Source organism: Pelophylax lessonae, assembly GCF_965119305.1.
Source record: "Pelophylax lessonae genome assembly, chromosome: 2".
Classification (NCBI taxonomy): domain Eukaryota; kingdom Metazoa; phylum Chordata; class Amphibia; order Anura; family Ranidae; genus Pelophylax; species Pelophylax lessonae.
The window spans coordinates 619,654,104-619,677,987 of NC_138769.1; the positions used below are offsets into that span (position 1 = coordinate 619,654,104).

General features: G+C 44.4%; 1 protein-coding gene across 2 annotated transcripts in view; it reads right to left on the bottom strand.

The window, feature by feature from the left end:
* CRYL1 (crystallin lambda 1) overlaps nucleotides 1–23,884 on the bottom strand; it is a 303,870-nt gene that overhangs the window by 83,807 nt on the left and 196,179 nt on the right. The gene's annotated exons all lie outside the window — the stretch shown is intronic.

Consider the following 23,884-nt stretch of genomic DNA (forward strand, 5'->3'; position numbering starts at 1 on the left):
GACTGACCTAAGTATGTACCAGCTAGTGCTGCACAATTATATAGTAAGCATTGTATATAGAATGTTGTAAATTTTGTTAATGTGGTCATTTTTATTAAAACCCTTCAATTTCAACTCTACTGGAGATGGCAACAGCAGAAAACAAAGGAAAAAATAAATGTGAAGATAACATAAATGGAACTTTATTTTATACAGTTTTTTGATTGGCAACCTCCTAATTTAATTGGTCCAGGAACATCTGAATTGTTTATGCACCTTAGGTGAAATTTAGGCAGAATATTAAAGGGCGAACTGCTCTGTAACAAGAAATACATTTAATGACTCACGTGAGAGTCAGTTGTTCTTTGCATGACTGATTCTCACAAGTTGCTTAAAGGAGCGTTTTATGGTCACAGCATACACTTTATTTTTATACCATTAGAATTGTAAAAACTAGGGATGCACCGAAATGAAATTCTTGGCCGAAGCCGAATAATAATGAAATGTTTGGCCGAAGGCCGAATACCGAACGCGGTGTTTCGCATTTTTTCAATTTATTTTGCCAATTTTTTGTCCTCTCTCTTGTCCTCTCATGTCTCTCTCTCTCTTGTCCTCTCATGTCTCTCTCTCTCTCTCTCTTGTCCTCTCATGTCTCTCTCCCTAAATGTTACTGTAGGGAATGGGATTCAGTGCACACTGCAGCCTTGTACCATAGGGTTAATGTTAGTGACACTGTAGGGATTGGGAAGGATGCTGGGAATGGAAATCAGGAAGCATGCAGGCAGCCTTGTAAATTTTAATTGCAGATACAGGGCACTGGGCAGGTCAGGGTTAATGTGGTAACATCAATTACTCAGTGACAGTCAGTCAGTGTCAGTGTGGACTCGATCAGATTATACAGTGACAGACAGTCTCTCATAGTGGTGGTAGTAGGAGGCTGGAGGTGGACTAGTAGGAGCCTGGAAAGGAGCACAGCCGCATACATACATTACTCACTCGTGCACTGCAGCCCGCCCCACACATTCAGTGAGTCTTACTCTCCTCCCTAGTTTTTTCAATGGCACATTCAGGAAGCCAATCACGCCGTGAGTAGCGGCACAGCGGAACCAATCAGGTGTGCAGGCACGCGTGATTGGTTCGCTGTGCAGCTAATCACGGCGTGATTGGCTTCCTGAATGTGCCATTGAAAAAATTAGGGAGGAGAGTAAGACTCACTGAATGTGTGGGGCGGGCTGCAGTGCACGAGTGAGTAATGTATGTATGCTCACCGCTGAAGTGTCCCGGCTTCCCCTGCCTAACACGGAAGTCTGTGAGTCCTCCTGTCCTCCTCCGAGTCCCTTCCCCCTGTAAATATCGTGACCTCGGCGACATGAATATCGCCTACGGCCACAGAACGATAGTCGATATCATATCGACTATCGTTCAGCCCTATTGTTCGGCACAAAATTATTCGGCCTTTTGACTTATTCGGCCAAACACCGAAAGTGCTATTTTTTCTATTTTCGGCCGAATAATGTTCGGCCGCCGAATATTCGGTGCATCCCTAGTAAAAACAATAAGCTTAGTTGAAAAATCAACATATTGTAAATTCTGCCTGTCTGTTGACCACGTCTTTCCCCAATGTCCTGAATTCCCTGCATGCTGATTAGCTACAGCCACTAGTCAAATACATTTTTCCAACATGTCCCTCCAACAGAAGTTGATCAAACACTAGATTTCTGTCGAGTGGAGTAGCCCGATAGACCGGCTGAATTTCAAGCAGTGTATGATTAGATTGGATTTCTCACTAGGACTTTCAGGGAATGAATCTTTAGGGACCTCATCCAAGTACAAAAACTAATCACCAAAGATAGGGTCAAACCCTTTGCACTTTTACAACAAAAAAGTGTGAACTTTTTAGTTATCTACAAATCAAACACTTCATGGGCATGTTCACAAACCTGATGGTCTCATGGTCTTCACTCTGAATCTAAATGTATGACAAGAACCCTTATGTACTGCGGATAAGCTCCTTAATACACTGCTCAAAAAAATTAAAGGAACACTTTGAAAATACCTTAGATCTCAATGGGAAAAATATAATGCTGGATATCTATGCTGATATAGACTGGCTAATGTGTTAGGAAAGAAAGGATGCCACATTGTTTAATGGAAATGAAAATGATCATCCTACAGAGGGCTGAATTCAAAGACACTCCGAAAATCAAAGGGAAAAAATTATGCAGCAGGCTATTCCATTTTGCTGAAACTTCAATACAGCAACTCAAAATGGTACTTCGTAGTTTGTATGGCCCCCACATGCTTGTATGCATGCCTCCTTTTGAGATGATGGTGTCCAGGGGTATTTCCTCCCAAATCTAGACCAGGGCATCACTGAGCTCCTGAACAGATGAGGTGCAACCTGACGGCGTCAGATGGACCAAAACATAAAATCCCAGAGATGTCCTATTGGATTTAGGTCAGGGGAGCATGGGGGTCACTCAGTGGTATCAATTCCTTCATCCTCCAGCAACTGACTGCATACTCTCGCCACATAAGGCCAGGCATTGTCGTGCACCAGGAGGAACCCAGGACCCACTGCACCAGTGTAGAGTTTGACAATGGGTACAAGGATTTATTCCCAACACCTAATGGCAGTCAGGGTGCCATTGTCTAGCCTGTAGAGGTCTGTGGGTCCCTCCCATGTATATAGTTCACTGAAAGGAAATGTACATCGCTCCAGGTGAGGACAATCCAACCATCAAGCAACTAAGTGCAAGTTCAGTCCGCGGTCTGGATCCATTCAATGTAAACAAAAAGATGTGTGACCGCACTCCAGTGGTTGAAAGTAAAATGATCCTTTATTAAGATTGTAAATCCAACAAAACAAAACAAGACAATTGAGCCACAGACAGTTGATCCATTTCACGATTCAAGATCACTTAATCATAACTGGCAATACATCCTTGCATCAAGTGTTAAAATAGTAACAGTAACATATGTTCCCAATATGGGAATAATTAATGATGTTAATTATTAAACAATTACTAACATCCCAGCAAAGACGATCAGATTGGTATATGCAGCCAATCCGTTTAGGAAACATATAAAAAATAACATGTAAAAACAATTGAAAGAGAAAATGTATTTTGTTTCCTTTCTTTTAAAAACAAAAAGCGATGGCATTGGCGCAAGAAGTGTCATTAAATACAATGTATAAACATATAGTTATATAAATCTATGCAAATTTAAGCAACAACCTTCGGGGATGGTGACTACAATCACGTATCTGTCACCCCATACATCCCCCCCACCTAATAACCTATAATGAAAAATGGAAAATGACACACAAATTGCACTAATGCAAAGTGTCAATATACAAAATGTACGGAGTGTACAAAATGTACAAAAAAATCGCACCTGTGAAAAATTGGAACAATGCACAATATATAATATAAATGCGTACTATATAAAACAGAATGAATAACAAAATAAGAACACAAGAAAGAAAAAAAGCACAAAGACAGGAAAGGAGGTAAAACAGAAAAAGGGGTCACAAAAAAAGAGAAAAGCAGAAAAAACGCCTTACTCAAAAAAAAAAAAAAAAAAAGCAGGAAATGTAGAAAAACAGAGGGGTCACTCGGAAATAGAAAAAAAAGGGGGGAAGACAGGAAAGAAAAAGGGGAGTCACTCATTCATAGTAGTGAGTGACATCCCATTCAAAATGTAACCCTTCCGTTATTCTTGTATGTAATCTAAATAGCCAAAAGACTTCTCTTTTACACAATAAACAAAATATATCTCCTCCTCTCTCTGGCAGCTTATCCTGTTAAATAACTTGCACTCTTACTAAGGAAAGATCCCCCGGCAAGTACATTGTTAAAATTTCTAGCCACATTAGTGGATTTACAACCTCTAATGTCGCTCAAATGTTCCCGAAATCTATCTTTTAAAGAGGAAGTAAACCCTCCTCTGCAACTTTTACCTATAGGTAAGCCTATGATAAGGCTTACCTATAGGTACTGTAAATATCTCCTAAACATGTACCGTTTAGGAGATATTTACCTTACATGCAGCCAGTGACATCACTGGCGCATGCGCTCTGAAGGAACGGCCACTGGTGCTGTTCCTTCAGAGCCCCGTGCCATGCCCGTCGGCACCCAATCCCAATCGGATGGCCGGATGCCGCGATCCTGGAAGACGGGCGACTGAACACCTCGTTCTAAGGTAAGTATTTCATAATGAGCTAGTATGCGATGCATACTAGCTCATTATGTGTTTCTCTTTCAGGTTGAAAAACAAAACAAAACATTTTTTATGGGTTTACAACCTCTTTAACCTACGGGTGGTCCTGCCAACATACTGAATAGAGCATCCGCTACATGTGATGACATAAATAATATAACTAGTGTTACAATTAAAAAATCTATTAATTCCTCCATGGATATGCCTTCCCAGACCATCACTGACCCACCACTAAACTGGTCATGTTGAACAATGTTACAGGCAGCATAACGTTCTCCAAGGCTTAAACACACACACACAGTAGACCGCTCAGGTGTATAGAGTCCAACAATCAGAGGTCAGGGGCACGTCAGACCCGCAATCCCGCAGCTGTAAACTTTTGAAGTAGACTTGAAGACTGCACTCCAACTTGAAAAATTTAATAATTTATTGGTAAATCACAAAAATCCACAAAGACAAAATTATCAGAGACAGGAGACAAGACATAGTTGACGCGTTTCACAAAGTCAAATTCACTTAATCATAACTATGAACATGCATGTGGAGTAGCTGCATAAATAGTAGTCAACATCTGAAAGTCTTCAATGTTAAATGCACACAATGGTGCTAATTAATGAAGTGTGGCTCTTGCAGTGAAGAAACTTCACATAATCAGAAGAAAAAGAAAAGGTAGAAAAGGAGAGAAAAAGAATGAAGAAAAAGAAAAGAGAAAGAAAGAAAAAATGAAAACCTCCACCGCTATTATATACATAAATATAGATGTGAATGAATAAACGTAAATTAGTTACATAGTTACATAGTTGGTGAGGTTGAATAAAGACAAAAGTCCATCCAGTTCAACCTGTGTAGATGTGTGTGGCTGTAATCATCTTGCATACCCCTGAATGTTCTGATCCTTGAGATGTACGTCTAAGAGTCTTTTGAAAGCCACCATACTACCCGCAGAAACCACCTCATGTGGTAGAGAATTCCACAATCTTGTAGCCCTAACAGTAAAGAACCCCCCACGTTGCCTGAGGTTAAAACGCTTCTCCTCTAATCGCATTGTATGCCCCCGAGTTCTCATGCAATCCCTTCGACTGAACAGCTTTTTTTTCTAAGCCTAGATCCCCATTTAGATATTTAAAAATTGCTAATGTAAAACAATTGCTAAATTGTAAATGAAAAAACAAATAATGTGAAGTAAATAATAACCAATAGTGTGCAAAAAATATTTGTTTGTACACATATCACTTCAAAAAATGAAAAATGATATGCTACGGAGGAGAAAAGTTAGCCAAAACAAAACCCGATAAACTTTATTATTAATGCTTTGGTAAAGCAGTATCTAACCAAATGCATGTTCATACTGTGTCAAATTACATAGATATATATATACAATCTGTAACAATCTGAAAGATACATAGTCACAAAAAAACAAGTCAAAGAACACTAATAGAATCCAAAAAGATGTGGACACACCGTGTTTATGATAAAATTCTCCCCTAAAGGGGGAGTAAAAACAATGAAACTAGTCGGACATAATTGAGTTTAATGAATTAAATTGATTAAATATGTTGAAAACTTTCCAAAAAACTGCTCAGAAAACCTTTATCACTTCACCATTGATATTACATCAAAAATTATGTCATGAAGTTTATCTATACACATGTCCAAAAATTATTTATATATCTATATCTATACACACATACATACATACATACATACATACATACAGTGCCTTGCGAAAGTATTCGGCCCCCTTAAACTTTTTGACCTTTTGCCACATTTCAGGCTTCAAACATAAAGATATAAAACTGTAATTTTTTGTGAAGAATCAACAACAAGAGGGACACACTCATGAAGTGGAACGAAATTTATTGGATATTTCAAACTTTTTTAACAAATAAAAAACTGAAAAATTGGGCGTGCAAAATTATTCAGCCCCCTTAAGTTAATACTTTATAGCGCCACCTTTTGCTGCGATTACAGCTGTAAGTCGCTTTGGGTATGTCTCTATCAGTTTTGCACATTGAGAGACTGAAATTTTTGCCCATTCCTCCTTGCAAAACAGCTCGAGCTCAGTGAGGTTGGATGGAGAGCGTTTGTGAACAGCAGTTTTCAGTTCTTTCCACAGATTCTCGATTGGATTCAGGTCTGGACTTTGACTTGGCCATTCTAACACCTGGATATGTTTATTTGTGAACCATTCCATTGCAGATTTTGCTTTATGTTTTGGATCATTGTCTTGTTGGAAGACAAATCTCCGTCCCAGTCTCAGGTCTTTTGCAGACTCCATCGGGTTTTCTTCCAGAATGGTCCTGTATTTGGCTCCATCCATCTTCCCATCAATTTTAACCATCTTCCCTGTCCCTGCTGAAGAAAAGCAGGCCCAAGCCATGATGCTGCCACCACCATGTTTGACAGTGGGGATGGTGTGTTCAGGGTGATGAGCTGTGTTGCTTTTACGCCAAACATAACGTTTTGCATTGTTGCCAAAAAGTTTGATTTTGTTTTCATCTGACCAGAGCACCTTCTTCCACATGTTTGTTGTGTCTCCCAGGTGGCTTGTGGCAAACTTTAAACGACACTTTTTATGGATATCTTTAAGAAATGGCTTTCTTCTTGCTACTCTTCCATAAAGGCCAGATTTGTGCAGTATACGACTGATTGTTGTCCTATGGACAGAGTCTCCCACCTCAGCTGTAGATCTCTGCAGTTCATCCAGAGTGATCATGGGCCTCTTGGCTGCATCTCTGATCAGTCTTCTCTTTGTATGAGCTGAAAGTTTAGAGGGACGGCCAGGTCTTCGTAGATTTGCAGTGGTCTGATACTCCTTCCATTTCAATATTATCGCTTGCACAGTGCTCCTTGGGATGTTTAAAGTTTGGGAAATCTTTTTGTATCCAAATCCGGCTTTAAACTTCTCCACAACAGTATCTCGGACCTGCCTGGTGTGTTCATAGAATGTGTCGGCAGATAAGAACCATTTGGCCCATCTAGTCTGCCCAATATATCTGAATCCTATGAATAGTCCCTGGCCCTATCTTATATGAAGGATAGCCTTATGCCTATCCCATGCATGCTTAAACTCCTTCACTGTATTTGCAGCTACCACTTCTGCAGGAAGGTTATTCCATGCATCCACTACTCTCTCAGTAAAGTAATACTTCCTCATATTACTTTTAAACCTTTGGCCCTCTAATTTAAAACTGTGTCCTCTTGTGGTAGTTTTTCTTCTTTTAAATATGCTCTCCTCCTTTACCGAGTTGATTCCCTTTATGTTCCTTGTTCTTAATGATGCTCTCTGCGCTGTAAACGGACCTCTGAGACTATCACAGTGCAGGTGCATTTATACGGAGACTTGATTACACACAGGTGGATTCTTTTTATCATCATTAGTCATTTAGGTCAACATTGGATCATTCAGAGATCCTCACTGAACTTCTGGAGAGAGTTTGCTGCACTGAAAGTAAAGGGGCTGAATAATTTTGCACGCCCAATTTTTCAGTTTTTTATTTGTTAACAAATTTTGAAATATCCAATAAATTTCGTTCCACTTCATGATTGTGTCCCACTTGTTGTTGATTCTTCACAAAAAATTACAGTTTTATATCTTTATGTTTGAAGCCTGAAATGTGGTAAACGGTCGCAAAGTTCAAGGGGGCCGAATACTTTTGCAAGACACTGTGTGTATATATATATATATATATATAAATTGTTAATACCAGAAGATTATTATTTTGTGTAAGTAATGGACATAAATATCACAAACACCTCATGAATACATATGAGAAGTAAGAGAATGACTCCTTGAAAAGTCCCCTTTTAATCCTATAGTCTTAAAAAACTTATATTCATACTCGTATTCCCTTGGCCCATCATAAAGCTATCACCACTGTCTCTTTGGACATTCAAAAATCCTAGACACTGTAACTAGTTTTACAATTAAAAAATCTATTAATTCCTCCATGGATATGCCTTCCTCCATGGATATGCCTTCCCAGACCATCACTGACCCACCACTAAACTGATCATGCTGCACAATGTTACAGGCAGCATAACATTCTCAACGGCTTCTCCAGACTCTTTCACGTCTTTCACAAGTGCTCAGGTTGAACCTGCTCTCATCTGTGAAAAGCACAGGGCGCCAGTGGCGGACCTGCCAATTCTGGTGTTCAGTGGCAAATGCCAATCAAGCTCCACGGTGACGGGCAATGAGCACAGGGCCCAGTTGAGGACGTTGGGCCCTCAAGCCACCATCATAAAGATTGATTCTGATTTTTTGGTCAGAGACATTTACACCAGTTGCCTGCCGGAGGTCATTTTGTAGGGCTCTGGCAGTGCTCATCCTGTTCCTCCTTGCACAAAGTAGCAGATACCGGTCCTGCTGATGGGTTAAGGACCTTCTACGGCCCTGTCCAGCTCTCCTAGAGTAACTGCCTGTCTCCTGGAATCTCTTCCATGATCTTCAGACTGTGGTGAGAGACACAGCAAACCCTCTGGCAATGGCACGTATTGATGTGCCATCCTAGAGTAGTTGGAATGCCTGTGCAACCACTATAGGATCCAGATATCGCCTCATGCTACCACCAGCAGTGACACTGACCCTAGCCAAATTCAAAACTAGTGAAAAACAGTCAGGAAAGAGGAGTAGGGAAAAAAAATGGCCTCCACCTGTAAAACTATTCCTGTTTTGGATGTTGTCTCGTTGTTGCCCATCTAGTGCCCCTGTTGCTAATTTCATTAACCCCAAAGCAGCTGAAACTGATTAACAACCCCCTCTGCTACTTAACTAAACAGATCAATACCCCAGGAGTTTAATTGACTTGAGGCTATACTTTGAATAATAAGTGTTTTTTTGAGCGGTGTATATTCCATGCTCCTAAGGCCCTCCTCACAACATCTGATGTTGCTTCCAGCCAGAAACTTCTTTCAGATATGGTGGACTTGTCCTATAGTACATACGTTGGGAAAAAGTATTTCAGATGATCTTTAAATTAATGGACTCCCCTTTTCCATTCTTAGAGCAACATGCTCTTATAAAGTTCACCATTTAAAAAAAAAAAAAAATCTGATGAGCCTGGAAGCATTACATCCGTGATCAGCAGATCATGGGTGCAATGCAGGGCTCCTGTAGACTGTCAGTGTAAGTTGTCTGCTCATCACTCGTATGGGCAGGAAGTTGCACAATGGCAGGAAGAATCATTGAACTACCAAGAGCGCTCAACAGCGCCCTCATAGTTAATTGAGAGCCACAAGCCATCAGCCGCAAAGGATGTCAGTACTTGTAGTTCATTTGTTCACAGAACTCTTTTCAAATAGTGGATATAGAGAGGAGATCCTGGCCTGTTGTCACAGGGAGGGAGAGGGGGGTCAGGGAGCGGCTGCAGGAGCAGGAACCTGTTACCTGTTCTAACCTAAAAACGGGTCGAACATTTAACATGTTCCCAAAGGTAAACGTATCCTTTAACCTTCAAACCTCCAGGTCGATCACAAAAATACTTCAAACTGCTACTACATGTTTTAACTGCAGCCAGGTAGACAAGTGCGTAAGCCTGGAAAACACCTACCCTTTCTTTGATTGAAAAGTCATGAATAAATTCAGTCGAGCTACATGAAAAGATTGAAGCTAAACTCACTGGAAAAAAAATGGATAAATACCTGTCCATCCAGGAACCCTGGACCTCCCGATTTCTCCCCCTGGGATGTGACCAAGATCTTCTGGATCTCTAGGGGGGGGGGGTGGAGTACGCTCCCTGGTTACACATTTCTTAGCTACAATCCCTACACCTGCAAGATTCTTACTTCCTCGACCCCCGACTTTACTTACCCATGAACCTCCTAATTTTCCATTAACCTATCTACAGAATATCAGAGGATTCTTCCATAGGCCTCTCTCAGATATTCTGTTACGATTATAGTCTTTAACGTATTCATTATATTGTTTGCTACAAAGATCGTATCTTATTCACCAATGTAAATAAATGTAAAATGATGTAAATATAAATGTAAAACAGAAAAGCCAAATTCATACTTCCCATATATCGCCATATTGTTGGAGAGTGCATTGACGCGTGGGCAACCTTAGTCTTAGTAGTTATTGGTGTAAAATTATCTAGATGAGGGAATAGGAATACTAAAAATTCCCATGCCAGGCTTAGCCATACTTTGAGTATCGCCACTATTCCTCACTCACTAAGTAAAGTAAAGCTGGGTATACATGTAGAGTTTTTTTTTCCTGTTGTACCAGCAGGTTGAATGAAAAAAACTCACAGATCTCTGCAGAAGCGATGTGGATACATGGATCTCTCCCACTGTTCTATTGTGTTTGGACAAGATGGACTCCTCTCGTCAAAATAAACAGATCAGTGCTGCAGCAATGGGCTGCAAGCACTGATTGAATTGCTGGTTTTCCAGTATGGCTTTTTAACAGAAGCCCATTGTTCGATCGGTTTCTGTTGAACAGACAGCAGAACACAAGTACCAAAAGTCAGCTAGTTCTTGCTGAACCGGCCGACTTCCTGTATTTGGATACCCAGCTTAACTGTCCACATCGCTCTTGCAGCCAACACCTCTCTGAAACAATTAGAATAGTACAGTTGCACTATAGATATGAAATAATGCTAGCCTCCAACAAAATGAAATCCTCCCAGATAGGGGACACCTGGCAACCATGGGTTAGTTGGTACAACAACCATCATAAACATTAAAACTCACCTTTTTGGACAATATTATATCTAATTTGTGCAGACCTGGAAATCTGAGCTCCCATTCTGATATTGTTTGTGTTCTCTGTTATTCTTACTGTAATAACGCTCTAAATAAGAAATAACTGCTACCTCCAAATTAGAATGAAAAGACCTTATTGCATAAAATATTTTTCTTTGAACACTCGTCAGCTGAATGCAATAATGGATAGAAGTAATTATAATTGTTACTAACCATATTACAGTATCTGTTATGTGGGATATGGGGACTCGCTAAAGATATTTTGTAAACTTGCATGTCTGAAAATATGATTGTCATTAAAAAAAAAATACGGGAGCACAAGCATACAATAGGCAAAATCGAATCTATTTACACAGTGTTCCTAGCAATGACTATAGCCTGTTTTATAGACAGACATGCTTAGATATGCACTGACTAAACCATGGCTAGGCACGCAAGATGATACATTATATATGTGCTGATGCAGTTCACTTAGTTGCACAACATACTTAAATTTATATTTCGGATCAAGCAGGTAAAAATCTAGCTTGCCACTCTGCAACGTATCAATAGTGATGTCGCGAACATAAAATTTAATGTTCGCGAACGGCGAACTTCCGCAAATGTTCGCGAACCGGCGAACATTGCGAACCACCATAGACTTCAATAGGCAGGCGAATTTTAAAACCCACAGGGACTCTTTCTGGCCACAATAGTGATGGAAAAGTTGTTTCAAGGGGACTAACACCTGGACTGTGGCATGCCGGAGGGGGATCCATGGCAAAACTCCCATGGAAAATTACGTAGTTGACGCAGAGTCGTGTTTTAATCCATAAAGGGCATAAATCACCTAACATTCCTAAATTGTTTGGAATAACGTGCTTTAAAACATCCAGTGTGTGTATACGATCAGGTATGATGTTGTATCGATCAGGTAGTGTAAGGGTTACGCCCGCTTCACAGTGACAGACCAAACTCTGACAGACCAAACTCCCCGTTTAACGCACCGCAAACATCCGCAAACAGACCAGAACCGACCAAAATGGGACAGGAACTGGGCTTTAAGGGTTAGGGTTAGGTTTAGTGTTAGGGGATAGGGTTATGGTGAGATACTTAGGGTTAGAGTTAGTAACCCGACCCCTACGCCTCTAACCCTAACCCTCTAACCATAAGCACTAAAAATAACCCTAACCCTAGCCATAACTCAATTTTTTTTTCTGGTTCTGGACATGCTACAGAGCTGAAACTTCACAGGTACACTTTTTAGACCCCCCAGACACCAAATCACACAAAAAAAGTTCTTAAAAATTGTCATTTTTGATAGAGAGCCAATTATTGGAAAAATTAAAAAAAAAATAAAAAAAAAATAAAAAATGTCTTTGGATTTAGTGTCTGGGGGGTCTAAAAAGTGTACCTGTGAAGTTTCAGCTCTGTAGCATGTCCGGAACCAGAAGAAAAATTACGAATTAGGGTTAGGGCTAGGGTTAGGGGGTTAAGTTTAAGGTTAGAGGGTTAGGGTTAGGATTAGGGTTTATGTTTAGAGTTAGGGTTATTTTTATGGCTAGGCTTAGAGGGTTAGGGTTAAGGTTAGAGGGTTAGGGTTAGGTTTAGTGTTAGGGTTAGAGTTAGTAACCCTACCCCTACCCCTCTAACCCTAACCCTCTAACCCTAAGCACTAAAAATAACCCTAACCCTAGCCATAACTCTAATTTTTTTATTAGAGTTATGGGCATGCTACAGAGCTGAAACTTCACAGGTACACTTTTTAGACCCCCCCCAGACAATAAATCCAAAGAATTTTTTTTATTTTTTTTATTTTTCCAATAATTTTAAATTTTAAATTTAAATTTTTGAAAACTTGTTTTGTGTGATTTAGTGTCTGGGGGGTCTAAAAAGTGTACCTGTGAAGTTTCAGCTCTGTAGCATGTCCAGAACCAGAAAAAAAGTTCATTTTTCAGTAGAGCAGGGATGGTGGGAACCCTCCTTTTATAAATATATGATCTTTTTTTTCTGGTTCTGGACATGCTACAGAGCTGAAACTTCACAGGTACACTTTTTAGACCCCCCCCCCGACACTAATCCAAAAAAAGCCATGCCTGCCTCCAAAAATGCCTGATAAATATATAGAAAAAATAAATAAATAAAAGCAGACTGAAATACCAGCCCTAAAAAGGGCTTTTTGGGGTGCTGTCAGGATGCTGTCCTTACAGCAGGAGTGGACACAGAACACTGGCCTAGCTAATGATTTCCCTATCAATTCAGCAGCAACAGCAGCCCTCTCCCTGCTCTAACTAACTCTGCAGCTTCAGAATGAATCTAAGATGGATGCTGCCCTTGCTTTTTTATAGGAGGTGGGAGGGTCTGGGAGGGAGGGTATTCTGATTGGCTGGAATGTGTCTGCTGACTGTGAGGTATAGGGTCAAAGTTTGCTCAATGATGATGTATAGGAGGCGGACCGAACATCGCATATGTTCGCCCACCGAGGCGAACGCGAACATGCGAAGTTGGCCGGCAAACAGTTCGGGACATCTCTACGTATCAATGGAGTGTCCTTTGACCTGTTTCAAACAGCCTACAGATTATATAAGGCTGGCCATACATGTTTAAATTTTCTTGTACAATTTTCCTTTAGATTTACCTTAAACTATGTACTGCAAGGAGGCGCATGCGCGCGACTGAGGATGGCGGCTGCGTGATTCCTCGGCTCCGCTCCCCGCCGGCCTGTTAGTGCCTGCCCGCGCTCCTAAAGATCCCGCCCGCTTCTTCGGAGCACCGCGCCTGATTGCCGATACCCGGACCACTGTGTGAGCTGGGGCAACCCTGGGAACCGACTTGGGACACTTAGTAGAGCCGCGGCCTGCATGGCCAAGATGGCGGCGGCGGCCCCGACCTATGCACAGAAGCTGCTGCAGGGCTCCATGCAGGCTCTCCCTGCTCCGCTCTCACAGGGGCTGAACCTGGGGGCTCACAGGCTTCCTCACTCTCCTCGGACAGGGACATATTTTCCTCACAATCTGATCTGGACAGAGCCATTTGTGACATTGCACTGAGCCAGGGAAGCCTGGGTGATAGTTTTCCCCCTCTGTCCGGAGCTCCAGTCCCTGCCCCTCATCCACAGCCGGAGTACTCTGGGGACCCCATTCTGCTGGCGAAATTCTCTACCTTGCTGGAGCAAGGCCTGGAAAAGGCCAGCCAGCGTATCACCTCTGATTTAAAGCAAGAATTTCAGGCCCTGGGCTCCCGCATGGGCTCCATTGAATCTACTTTGGAGGACACAGTGGCAAGGACATCTCAGAACACAGCATGTATTGAGACTTTACAGGACAGATTGGAGGAAGCATTGACTAAGATTGACGATCTAGAAAACCGCTCTCGTCGGCACAATTTTAGAGTGCGAGGTATACCCGAATCATTTACTGATACCGAAGCTATAACTAAGGAACTTATAGTGCACCTGATACCGGACATTAACCCTCACAAGCTAGAATTGGACAGGGCACACAGGGCCCTCACGGCACCAAGGGAAGATGGTCTCCCACGTGATATAATAGTGAAGCCACACTACTACAAGGTGAAGGAGCTGGTTATGGCTAGAGCCAGGGACATTGCCGGCTTGCAGCTCCGCGACCATAAAATTCAAATATTTGCTGACATATCACCTACTACAATTCAAAAACGCAGGAACCTGAAGCCTTTATTGCAGCCCCTCATCGCTAAAAATATTAAGTATTACTGGGCGTTTCCTTTTCGCTTGAACTTTACATATCGCAATAAGAAACACTCTTTTGTCACGTTTCCTGAGGGAGAGGCCCTCCTTCGACGCCTGGGACTGATTTTCACGGATCCTGTGGGTCCCCTTTCTACTCCTCACTCCAAGTCTTCTGCAGCCAGATCCACGCAGAGTCCGCTGCCTCAGGTGGGAAGGTCAACCAGGAGCCAAGATGAAGAACAAGCCACCCTGAGGGAGACTTTGGGTCCTAGGTGGCCGTGGGTGCACTTATTTTTTCTCTTTCACCTTTGGGTGCAGTGTCCCTCTTCTTTTTTGATTGGACACGACTTGACCCTTTTGCAGATTTTGTTTTTATTTTATATAGGGCGATTTTTTGCTCTTTGACTGTTGCATTTTTTATTTTTCTTACATCTTGGATCCTTGGGCGGGATCTCATGTGGGGATTTCCCGGCTGGGAATCCCTGATATACTGTTGCTAGCCGTGGGGGTGGGGGTCCCGGGGCTGTAGGCTGTCTGGCCTTGGAGTGTTCTGTATTCCTCCGGGCCGGGATTTCTGGCTCTCTGGGTCGCCGACCCCCACGGACGTTATTACCTTTATGTTCATGATTGTTGTATCTTTTATGGGCGGGCGAGGGCTGGCGGTGGTGGTCATGTGCCCTGTTTGACTTTGTGCTACTCCCTTTGCGGGTGGGACGAGGCCAAACCATTTCCTGGGTTAGCCCAGTGTCACATTTGTGGTTTACCGGGGTATTGCCTCGGTGGTTTACAGTTTTTATTTTAGCTGTTTGATCTGACTAATACTTCTTTTACCTTTAGGTGGACAGTGCCCCCTCGGGGGACAGGAGACCCCTCGGTCCTCAAAATTTTTCTCTTCTCCTCTGTGTCTCTCTTTATATTTTCTCTCTTTTTCTTGTTTTGCTTGTCTTTTTGCCCCCAGTCGCCGGACTCCCGGGAGCTGTGTTTGGGCCGCGAGTGGAGCTCTTTCCCTTGGTGGCCGAGAGGTTTGGTGAGTGCGTTGGTATTTCCTCCTGTGCACTATGGCGACAGACACAGTTAGGGTCCCAGTCAAATTTGTCACACATAATTTCAGGGGTCTGAATTCACCGGTTAAGAGGCGACAAGCCTTCCAACAGTACAAATCTATTCAGGCGGATGTGCTCCTCCTCCAGGAGACGCATTTTCCACCTAACTACAACCCGACGATTCTGCACCATCATTACCCCACCTTTTACTTGGCTAATGGTCCGGGTAAGACAGGGGGGGTGGCGATTTGCTTCTCTAAGAGGGTGTCCTTCACTCTGGAACGCCAGATTAGTGACCCTGAGGGCCGTTTCCTATTGGTAGTGGAGTGCCTGGAGGGGTCCCCGGTCTCTATTATCTCTTATTACGCCCCCAATACTGGCCAACAGTCCTTTTTTCGTTCTCTGCTGCATAAGCTTACTCCCCAGCTGGAGGGCATGGTACTATATGGGGGGGACTCTAATGTTGCCTTTGATTCGGCGTTCGACAAGACGGCGAAACCGACATCCTCTGCTAGACACTACCCCAAAGTGGGTTCTAAATTGGCTAAAATGCTGCATTATCACAACTTGATTGATCTTTGGCGTGAGCTGAATCCATCGACGAAGGATTACACGTTTTTTTCACATGCCCATCAGACCTACACCAGGATAGATCATTTGCTCATCCACCCTGGGGCGGCGCACCTTTTTCAGTGTAGTAAGATTGTGGATGTCGCCTGGTCGGACCACTCCCTGGTGTGGACCTCCTGTGACGACTTGGTTGTCCGGAGGGGCCCTACTCCCTGGAGGTTGAATGAATCGCTCTTGAGTAATCCTACAGTATGCTTTGAGCTTGAACAACATATTAAAGATTATTTTGCCTCCAATGATCCAGCCGATACTTCCCCGGTCATTAATTGGGCGGCTCATAAGACCACTATCAGAGGGCACCTGTTGCAAATTGCATCGCGTATGAAAAAGAATTCTCAAGCTCTTATTAAGGAAAAGGAAGGGGAGTTGTCTGACCTGTTGCGCACCCACAAACAGGATCCGCACTTGGACCTTCGGGACAAAATTGACGCGGTTCGGTTAGAATTGAATCTCTGTCTGACCACCCGGGCGGAAAAGCATTTGCGGTGGACACAAGCTACTTTTTATACTTTAAAGGATAAACCGGGGACGATGCTGGCCCGCAAGCTGACCCCCCGAATGCGTCGGGTGGCGCCCCCCAGGCTGCGGAGGGCGAACAGAACGCTCACTCAGAATCCTCAGACGATCATGTCCATATTCCATGAGTACTATTCCTCTTTGTATGGTGCTCGGGGGAATGAGACGAGGGAGGATGTGGAAGACTTCCTGCGGGATATCCACCTCCCCGTCCTCTCGGCTTCCCACAGGGAGCTTTTGGAGGGGGACGTTACGCTGGCGGAGGTCCTGCACGTGATCAAGCAGGCAAAGCCCTCTAAGACCCCTGGTCCGGATGGCTTTTCAGCCGCTTACTATCAAAAATTTGCGGCCCACTTGGCCCCACACTTGCTTACCTTCTTTCAAGCGCTGCGGGAGGGAAAGCCCCTTGATGCGGACGCCAACAGAGCGAACATCTGCCTCATACCGAAGCCGGGCAAGGATCATACTGATGCAACTAATTATAGGCCAATCTCCCTGATCAATGTTGATCTTAAGTTTCTAACGAAAATCTATGCTAACAGGTTTAATACCTTTTTAGCGCAATATATTCACATTGATCAGGTGGGTTTTGTGCCCGGAAGGCAGGCGGCGGACCAGATCAGAAGGGCGGTGGATTTGATCACTGCGCTACAATCTAATTGGGATGGGGGCCCTCCCCGCAAGGGCATGTTACTGTCATTGGACCTTCATAAGGCCTTTGACTCATTATCCTGGACATTTCTCTTTCAGATCCTGTCACGGTGGAATTGTGGTCCGACCTTTCTTAATGTTTTGGGGGCGTTGTACTCTAGTCTGACGGCTAATATAGTTGGGCGTGGTGGTGTCTCGGGTCCGTTGAAGATAGAGAGAGGCACCAGGCAGGGCTGCCCTCTATCGCCTCTTCTCTTTGTTGTTGCTATTGAGACGTTGGCGATAGCTATCAGATCTAATCCTAATATCCACGGGGTGGAAAGTTCTGGTCGACCTCATAAGTGTGGATTGTTTGCCGATGATCTATTGCTGTTTGTCACGGATCCCGTCACCACCTTGCCCAACCTGCGATTTGAGGGGGTATCTGGCCTCAGGGTCAATCAACTCAAGTCGGAAGCGTTGAATATTAACCTGGAGGATGCGACGGTGGAGGCGTTGCGGGCTTCCTTCCCCTTTCAGTGGTGTCCGAGGGCGCTTCCATACTTGGGGGTTCGGCTGACCCCTGACGTCACCTCATTGTTCAAGGCGAATTATACGCCCCTGTTTGATGCCCTGTCTTAGGACCTGAAACACTGGCAGACACACGACCTCTCCTGGATGGGCAGGATAGCTGCCGTTAAAATGACAATCCTTCTAAGGGTTCTATATTTTTTTAGGACTCTCCCAATCCCGTTGCCAATGTAGTTTTTGCAACAGCTTCAGACCCTTGTCTATAAATTTATTTGGCATAAAGGGGGAAGTAGATTGGCCCGCTCTACTATGTATAGAACTAAATGGAAGGGGGGGTTGGGAGTTCCCCACTTCATGCGTTACTACCGGGCAGCCCAGTTGACACAGCTATACCAGATTTTTATTACCGTTGGTAGGCCACTGTAAGGTAAACCGGATTTCCTCCACCAGAAGGCCAGTACGGACTTTCGCTCACACCCGTGCACATTGCACACCTGCACTCACCAATTAGCATTTGGCTCCCAGTGGCCTATTTAAACTGCTCTAATACTGTGAGCAGTTGCTGAATGGTCTTCAGCTTGTTCCCGTGGTTCTGAGACCTGATCTGTTGTTACTTCTCACCTGTGTATGACCCGGCCTGCCTTTGGACTTTGCCTCTGCCCGTGCTCCTGCTCTGTTGCTTACTATCCTGACCTTGGCTTGCTTAAACGGATCTGATCTGCCTGCTTACCTTGTACCGCGCTGCCCGGCTGTTATCGACCTTGGCTTATCTTCTGGACTTGCTTGCTTGCTGATTCTGTACCTCACTGCCCGGTTTCTGCTGGCTACTGCTCCCACGCTTTGGTGCCAAGCTGCCACTGCACCCTGTTCCAAGGACTGCAACTACCAGCTGTACCCACCTACGGAGTGAACACCACCAGCTAGCCGCTTCGGCACTCGTGCCACTCCTTGCCTTACACTCTCTGTTCCCACCTTCAGGAGTGTCAGACAGGAGGAGCAAGAGAGGCCTCCACAACATTCCAGTCTTCACCAGGTACGTGATAGTACCATTCAGCCATGACTGAGACTGGAGGAGGCTCCTCTCTGCTTGAAGCGGTGTGTCAACAAATCACGGCCTTAATCCAAGTGGTGACCGGACTCCAGGAGAATTACTTCCGGATTGAAGGTCATTTACGCTCCCTGCCCATTGTATCTCAAGCTTCTGTACCTGGCACTTCAGCTACTGTTCCTGCTCCAGCTACTGCATCTACAGTAATGGTTCCTCCTCCAGAGCCTCGGGTACCTACCCCAGAACGCTTTTCAGGAAATCGCTATAAGTTTCGGGCCTTCCGCCATGCCAGCCAGTTGTATTTCGAGTTACAACCACAAACTTTCTCCCTTGAATTTACTAAGGTGGGCTTTGTCATTTCTCTTTTGTGTGAGGAACCACAGTCATGGGCTCATCAGCTTCTGGAAAAGGCCAGCCCAGTTCTTGCATCAGTCTCTTCCTTCTTTGAAGCCATGGCCCAGATCTATGATGATCCCCAACGGACCTCCACAGCAGAAGCTATTCTACATAAACTCCAGCAAGGGCTTCAGCCTGTGGAGGACTATGTTGTTAAGTTCCGCAAATGGAGTTCTGACACTGCCTGGAATGATGCAGCCTTGCAGTACCAGTTTCGTTTGGGTCTTTCAGAGGCTCTTAAAGATGAACTTGCCAGAATAGATCCACCAACTACGCTCTCAAACTTGATCCAGCTTGCTATTCAGCTTGATCGCAGAATCCGAGAGAGGAGGGCAGAAAAATCTGGCGACATTCCACCTACATGGACACCAGCAGCACCTGTATCCCCAGCTCCACCACCATCCTCTTTCAAGGTTGAGTCTGTTCAGTTGGGACTTTCTCGTCCACCTCTGTCAGCCAAGGAAAGACTTAGACGCAAGCAGAACAACTTATGCCTTTACTGTGGGGGCATTGATCACTTTCTGCGTGACTGCCTGATAAGACCACGTAAGACTGTCCTTGTTTCTGATACTCCCAGATATCCTCTGAAGAGCATCTCCTCTCACCTTTCGCTGACTCTCTCCCTGCAGCTACCTGGAGGGAGCATCCAAACTCAAGCCATTATTGACTCCGGGGCCTGCAGTTGTTTTATGGACTATTCATTTGCTGAACAACACAAGGTCCCACTGCAAGCTAAAATGCAGCATCTGAAGATTAATTTGGCGGATGGCTCGAATCTCAAGTCAGGTCCTATCACACAAGAAACGTGTCCGCTACTGGCAGTAACCTCCTCTAATCATTCAGAATACCTAACCCTGGACATTATCCCATCACCTTTGTTCCCCATCATCCTGGGCATTCCGTGGTTGCAGGCACACAATCCCCAAATAAACTGGGAGTCTGGAGCTGTTTCATTCCCTACCACCTGCCAGCAGCACTGTTTTCCTAATACGGTCACCACCTCGGCCCTCCTTATGGAAATGCAACCAGAGACTTCAGTTTCACAATATGTTCCATTAACTTACCATGATTTCTTAGATGTTTTTGATAGGAAGAATGCTGAGACCTTACCGCCCCATCGGGCGTACGATTGCCCAATTGAACTGTTACCCGGGGCCGAGATTCCATTTGGACGTATTTTTCCCCTATCAGAACTTGAGCTTGAGACATTGCGCCTATACATTAATGAGAACCTAGAAAGGGGATTCATCCGTCCATCCACATCCCCTGCTGGGGCTGGAATATTTTTTGTTGAAAAGAAGGATCACACCCTGAGACCCTGTGTGGACTATAGAGAGCTAAACAAAATAACAATTAAAAACAGATACCCTCTTCCTCTTGTTCCAGAACTTTTCCAGCGGTTCAGAACAGCGAAAGTGTTCACAAAGCTTGACCTTCGAGGTGCATATAACCTAGTAAGGATCCGGAAGGGGGATGAATGGAAAACAGCTTTCCGGTCCCGCTTTGGGCATTTTGAGTATTTAGTCATGCCCTTTGGACTGTGTAATGCCCCAGCAACGTTCCAGCATTTCGTCAATGATATCTTTAGGGACTTCCTTGACCTTTTTATGATTGTGTACCTTGATGACATACTCATATTCTCCCCTTCCATTGAAGAACACCGGCTGCACGTTAAAAAGGTCCTCAACCGTCTCCGGGAACATCGGTTATACGCAAAGGCTGAGAAGTGTGAATTTGAGAAAGAAACAATCCAGTTTCTGGGGCTTATTATCGCAACATCAGGCATTGCAATGGACCCACAAAAAGTTAGTGCCATTCTTGAGTGGCCAGTGCCAGCAGATCGAAAAGGAGTCCAGAGATTTTTTGGATTTGCTAACTTTTATCGTAAATTTATCAAGAACTTCTCAGCTATCATCAGCCCCATCACACAGCTTACTAAACAAAACACCCGATTTCAGTGGACTCCGGCAGCGCAACTTGCCTTTGATAAATTAAAAGCTCTCTTTACATCAGCACCAATTCTGCAACATCCTGATCCTGCATTACCTTATGTCCTGGAAGTCGATGCCTCGGAAAATGCAGTTGGTGCTATCGTATCTCAGCGACAAGGCGCTAAGTCTCTTCTACATCCCGTGGCTTTCTTCTCAAGAAAACTCAGTCCATCAGAGAGAAATTATGATGTGGGAGACCGTGAGTTACTCGCCATCAAGTCCGCTCTGGAGGAATGGCGTTATCTGCTTGAGGGAGCAAGTCATCCAATCCTGATTTTCACGGATCACAAAAATTTAGAGTATCTCCGTACAGCTAAGCGTCTAAGACCCCGTCAGGCCAGGTGGGCCTTATTTTTTTCAAGATTCTCATTTCACATAACCTACAGACCTGGTTCTAAGAATGGGAAACCTGACGCCCTGTCACGTATGTTTCTGGAAGAAAAGGAAGCTACTCAACCTGACACCATCCTATCCTCGCAAAATTTTCTGTTACTGCAAGGAGATTTTGTGTCACAGCTCAAACAAGCATCAGAGGAGGAAGGTCCACCATGTGATTCACAATTGCAAGAACGGGATGGATTGTTCATCCATGAGCAACAAGTTTTTGTACCTTCAAGTCTTCGCCAGTCAGTCTTAAATTTGTGCCATGACCACCCTTTGGCAGGGCATTTTGGGATGCGCAAGACTCTGGAACTTTTACAACGGTCCTTTTGGTGGCCTAGCCTGAGGGCAGATTGCCAGGATTACGTGAAGACTTGTGAAACCTGTATCCGAAGCAAAGGAGACAAGACTAAAGCTTGGGGCCTATTAAGGCCTTTGCCCATTCCTACCAAGCCCTGGGAAATGATTAATATGGACTTTATTGTCGAGCTCCCAGTATCTGAAAACTTTACTTCTATTTTTGTGATCATTGATAGGCTATCAAAGATGGCACACTTTGTACCAATGATTGGAACACCATCTGCTCCAGAGACTGCAAAAGCATTTGTCAAAGAAATAGTGCGGTTGCATGGGGTTCCTCGGAGCATAACGTCCAAATTCTGGAAAGAACTTTGTAAGGCACTTAAGATTGAGACATGGTTTTCTTCAGCATATCATCCCCAGACGAATGGTCAGACGGAACGAACCAACCAGACCCTAGAGCAATACCTTCGGTGTTTTTCTTCTTTCTCACAGGATGATTGGGCTTCGCTCCTTCCTCTAGCAGAGTTCGCTTACAATGATTCTGTCCACTCGGCTACTGGTCAAACTCCATTCTTTGCGAACTTCGGATTCAATCCTTCTTTTTTACCTGATGCTGTCTTTGATTCACCTGTTCCAGCGGTTCAGGAGCGACTGAGGTTTCTACAAAGCAACAATAAACTTCTGCAGGAAGCTATTGCCAAGGCTCAACAAGACAACAAGAAATACTTTGATAAAAAGAGAAGGGGTGATCTGGATCTCAAGCCAGGGGACAGGGTTTGGTTATCAACCACTAATTTGAAGATGGCCTGTCCTTCCAAGAAATTGGCCCCCAAGTACATCGGTCCATTTGCTGTAAAAAGAATGATAAATCCGACAGCTTATGAACTTTTTCTACCTGAGAAGTACAAGATTCACCCAGTTTTTCATGTGTCCCTGCTAAAGCCTGCTGTACCAGATCCCTTTCCTGCCCGTAATCCGGACCCTCCAGCACCAATCATGATTGACGATGAAGAGGAGTATGAAATTGAGGCCATTGTGGATTGTAGGAGAGGGAGAGGAGGTACCCAATTTTTAATCAAGTGGAAAGGTTATGGTCCTGAGGAAAACTCGTGGGAGCCTGAAGCTAATGTTCATGCCCCAAGACTGGTGAAAACCTTTTTCCAAGCTCATCCTGCGAAGATGTCTCAGATGGGCATCCGGAGGCTGCCCATTAGGGGGGGGCAATGTAAGGTAAACCGGATTTCCTCCACCAGAAGGCCAGTACGGACTTTCGCTCACGCCCGTGCACATTGCACACCTGCACTCACCAATTAGCATTTGGCTCCCAGTGGCCTATTTAAACTGCTCTAATACTGTGAGCAGTTGCTGAATGGTCTTCAGCTTGTTCCCGTGGTTCTGAGACCTGATCTGTTGTTACTTCTCACCTGTGTATGACCCGGCCTGCCTTTGGACTTTGCCTCTGCCCGTGCTCCTGCTCTGTTGCTTACTATCCTGACCTTGGCTTGCTTAAACGGATCTGATCTGCCTGCTTACCTTGTACCGCGCTGCCCGGCTGTTATCGACCTTGGCTTATCTTCTGGACTTGCTTGCTTGCTGATTCTGTACCTCACTGCCCGGTTTCTGCTGGCTACTGCTCCCACGCTTTGGTGCCAAGCTGCCACTGCACCCTGTTCCAAGGACTGCAACTACCAGCTGTACCCACCTACGGAGTGAACACCACCAGCTAGCCGCTACGGCACTCGTGCCACTCCTTGCCTTACACTCTCTGTTCCCACCTTCAGGAGTGTCTTCAGGAGTGTCAGACAGGAGGAGC